We start from the raw sequence: 5,000 nt of genomic DNA, 5'->3' as shown, positions 1-5,000 counted from the left end.
ATGACGCAGTAGTATACATATATATATATATATATATATATATATATATATATATATATATATATATATATATATATATATATATATAATTCTTTCAACCCAGCGTGTGTATCGCAGGACTGGGTATGCGGTTTCCTTGTTCTCTCTGATTGCACAGACAGAAACTGCACATATGCTTTAATTTTTACTGTTAGTTCATAGTGCCAGACAGAAAAATTGCTTACTGTATTTTCCCCGCCTGCCATAAAACTAAGTTATTGCTTTCCCATTATCTGTAGTGTCCAATTGTATGACGAAAGTTGTGATATTTAGGAAAACATCCCTGGCCTAATGAGGCCAGGAGGGGAACGCCTTCAAGTGGTGTTACCTACATAACTGGGCGGCTCCGCTGGTTGGTTCTTAAGTCATCCCTCAACCCTAACCTCGAAAAGGAAGGTGGTGGGCTGTAGGAAGAAGGTAATTTAAGGGTGCAGTTCATAAGCCTAGGACCAGAACAGCAACAACAACAACAATACTGCCGAGGTTAACACATATATAACAACTCTATGGCGCCAAACACTTACATAGTGCAATGTCGCCGATTAGTCTGATGGCCATGTAGGAGAAGAATGTGGCTGATGGACTGAGCTCCTGTGTGGTGTTGGTGTTGGTGCAGAGGCCCTCACTAGCCACACCAGCATAGCACATCACAACACAGCCCTCAGCACCACCAGCATTATCTGTGTTATCCGCTGCCTGCCTTACAGCTGTGGCCTGGAATTAAATAGTGTTGGCTTGTGCATTCCATATACTACTTCCCTCAATTTCCTCCTCCTCCTCCTCCTCCTCCTCCTTCTCATCATCAGCATTCCATATACTGCTTCCCTCAATTTCCTCCTCCTCCTCCTCCTCCTCCTTCTTCTCATCATCAGCATTCCTATACTGCTTCCCTCATTTTTCCTCCTCCTCCTCCTCCTCCTCCTTATCATCATCATCATCATCGATACTTTTCTTAATGCAAGCTGAACCCTCTACGTCTGTGGTCTGGAATAAAACAAGAAAGAGTTGGATGGATTAAATTCTTGTGTGGCACTTGTCCTGGTACAAAGGGATTCACCACCACCATCACACATCACCACACATCCTTTATCATCATCACTCTCCTTAATGCTGGTTGACTCCTTTTACCACCCTTCATCATTATCATCATCATCATCATCATCATCATCACTCTCCTTAATGCTGGTTGACTCCTTTCACCACCCTTCATCATTATCATCATCATCACCAACATCACTGATTCGTACTTTAATATATTAAACCCCTCCACAAGCACCACCACCACCTCATCTCTCTCTCTCTCTCTCTCTCTCTCTCATACTCGCACCACCACCACCACAATCATCATCATCATCAAAAGTTCACCTCGTTTAATGGTCTCATGGCTAGCCTGGGAATCGAACCCGTGACCGTTTGATTGTCAGACGAGTGTTTACCTTATACACCTGAGCCACTGCCTTTATATGAATGGAAAGGGGACGAGGAATGAGAGAAAAGCGGGAAGGAGGGAGAAGAGGGAAGGGAAGGATGAGGGAAGGGAGGGAAGAGGGAAGGAGGGTCAAGGGTCAAGGGAGGGAAGAATGAGGTGGCGTGTGTGTGTGTGTGTGTGTGTGTGTGCTTTGCATAACAAAGCAAGCGAGGCGTCTGTGTGTGCATGTGTGTGAAATCTGTCTGTATGTCTCGGGTTTTTTTTTCTCTTTTCTTTCTTTCTTCTCTGTCCTTACACAATACTCTCTCTCTCTCTCACACACACACACACACACACACACATACACACACACACACAACAATACATCCCTGACCTTGAGTGTTTGAAAACGTACACTAAAACACCATATCCCTTCCTTCCTTCTGTCCTGCCCCTTGCACTGCCTGCCATACATTTATTCCTTAGTCCTGCGTCCATCACGGTGTATTACTGACGATTTAAAGGACGTACACTACTTACTCTTGCTTGGTTTGTTTTATCTGGCGGAACTGGCTCACTACCACAATTTTACCACAGTTTCACTACCACAATTTTACTACCACAGTTTCACTACCACAGTTTCACTACCACAGTTTCACTACCACAGTTTCACTACCACAGTTTCACTACCACAGTTTCACTACCACAGTTTCACTACCACAGTTTCACTACCACAGTTTCACTACCACAGTTTCACTACCACAGTTTTACTACCACAGTTTCACTACCACAGTTTCACTACCACAGTTTTACTACCACAGTTTCACTACCACAATTTCACTACCACAGTTTCACTACCACAGTTTCGCTACCACAGTTTCACTACCACAGTTTCACTACCACAGTTTCAGGCGTGGGTGCGTGAAATCCAACGAGCCTTAGCTAGGAGGCAGGGCTGAGTCTCCTTGGTTACTAGTCACATTTATCCCCCAGTTTGAGTACACTTGGCCATCAATTAGCTGTCCAACTCTCTAATGCAAGAGTTAACCGTTACTCCCAGTCCTTCATTTATGCAACGGGTCAACTCTGGAACTGTCTCCCTCTGTCTGTATTTCCTACTTCCTATGATCTCCAGTCCTTCAAACGCAGTGTGTCCAGGCATCTCGAAATGAATGGATCTTGAATTTGGCTCTCTTTTGTATTGTTTTTGTCTTTGTTCTTGGAAGGAACTGTTAATGCGGGCTCAACCTTTGGTTCCTTCTTCCTAGCAAAAAAAAAGGTGTAGCCACCATCATCCCTTTCATTCCTATAGTGTGTTTATACCAACTTGGCCTAAAATTTCTGCCTCTCCAACTTGAATGCTGAGCTGTAACTTCAGATTAACACTAGAATACCATGCTAATCACGAAGAAGTGCTCTGGAAGGGTGTGTAGAGCCGTAGCATTATTTTTTTTGCCACTGAGGTATGTGAAGATGGAGAACAGGTCATTGTGCTGAAGAGGTGAATAAAATGGTCTGGAGATAGATAGAATGCGATAGATAGACAGATAGATAAAAAGATAGATAGAGAGAATGCGATAGATAGATGGAGTAGATAGATAGTATAGTAGATAGATAGATAGATAGATAAAGTAGATAGATAGTATAGTAGATAGATAGATAGATAAAGTAGATAGATAGTATAGTAGATAGCTAGATAGATAGATTAAGTAGATAGATAGTATAGTAGATAGATAGATAGCTAGATAAAGTAGACAGATAGTATAGTAGATAGCTAGATAGTTAAAGTAGGTAGATAGTATAGTAGATAGCTAGATAGATAGATAGATAGCAGAGCAGATAGCTAGATAGATAGATAAACATAATAGATAGATTGATAGTAGAGTAGATAGATAGATAGTAGAGTAGATAGATAGATAGATAGATAGTAGAGTAGATAGATAGATAGTAGAGTAGATAGATAGAGAGTAGAGTAGATAGATAGAGAGTAGAGTAGATAGATAGAGAGTAGAGTAGATAGATAGTAGAGTAGATAGATAGAGAGTAGAGTAGATAGATAGAGAGTAGAGTAGATAGATAGTAGAGTAGATAGATAGTAGAGTAGATAGATAGATAGTAGAGTAGATAGATAGAGAGTAGAGTAGATAGATAGTAGAGTAGATAGATAGATAGTAGAGTAGATAGATAGATAGTAGAGTAGATAGATAGATAGTAGAGTAGATAGATAGAGAGTAGAGTAGATAGATAGTAGAGTAGATAGATAGAGAGTAGAGTAGATAGATAGAGAGTAGATAGATAGTAGAGTAGATAGATAGAATAGATAGTAGAGTAGATAGATAGATAGATAGTAGAGTAGATAGATAGATAGATAGATAGATAGATAGATAGATAGATAGTAGAGTAGACAGATAGATAGTAGATAGATAGATAGATAGATAGATAGAGTAGATAGATAAATAGTAGAGTAGATAGAGCAGATAGACTGATAGACAGAATGCGATTGATAGATAGTTAGAATGCGATAGATAGATAGTTAAAATGCGATAGATTGAGATAGAATGCGATAGATAGATAGACAGGTAGACAGAATGCGGCAGCTAGATAGATAGACAGATAGAATGCGATAGATAGATAGATATAGATACAATGCGATAGATAGAATGAGAGAGAGACAATGCGATAGATATAGATAAAATGAGACAGAATGAGGTAGATAGAATGAAATAGATAGACATAGAAGGAATGAGGCAGAATGATATGGAAAGAATTAGATAGATGGAATGAGATAGATAGAAGGAGAAAGACAGAATGAGATAGATAGAATGAGATAGATAGAATGAGATCGATAGAATGAGATAGATAGAATGAGATAGAGTGAGAAAGACAATGAGATAGACAGAATTAGATAGATGCAATGAGGTAGACAGAATGAGATAGATAGAATGAGATAGATAGTATGAGATCGACAGAATGAGACAGAATGAGATTGACAGAGTGAGGTCGATAGAATGAGACAGACAGAATAAGATAGATAGAATAAGACAGACTGAATGAGATAGATATAATGAGATAGATATAATGAGATAGATATAATGAGATAGATATAATGAGATAGACACAATAAGATAGATATAATGAGATAGATATAATGAGATAGACAGGATGAGATAGATATAATGAGATAGATATAATGAGATAGATATAATGAGATAGATATAATGAGATAGACACAATAAGATAGATATAATGAGATAGATATAATGAGATAGACAGGATGAGATAGATATAATGAGATAGACAGGATAAGATAGACAGGATGATAAAGAATAATATGGACAAAGGAACTAAAAAACAAGGAAGCAAGAGACAAACAACAAATCATGGTAGGGAAGGGATGCATGTTAGCCAATATTCCTCCTCTATCTATCTGTCTATCTATCTGTCTATCTATTGCTAGACGCCTTAATCCCGTAAGGGGTGGCCACAAACAAATCGCCTCCATGTCGCCCTGTCCTCAGCCATTTCCCTGCCCTGATCCCAGCACACACCCCTC

General features: G+C 39.3%; 1 pseudogene; it reads right to left on the bottom strand.

Annotated features, from left to right (window-relative positions):
- LOC145409839 (uncharacterized) overlaps window positions 1-5,000 on the bottom strand; it is a 33,661-nt pseudogene that overhangs the window by 18,426 nt on the left and 10,235 nt on the right.

Source organism: Coenobita brevimanus, chromosome 83 (assembly GCF_032717465.1).
Source record: "Coenobita brevimanus isolate Jiangsu-jjx chromosome 83, ASM3271746v2, whole genome shotgun sequence".
NCBI classification, from domain to species: Eukaryota; Metazoa; Arthropoda; class Malacostraca; order Decapoda; family Coenobitidae; genus Coenobita; species Coenobita brevimanus.
Note: the sequence above shows the minus strand (reverse complement) of the source record. Positions and strands in the feature narration are given on the sequence as shown.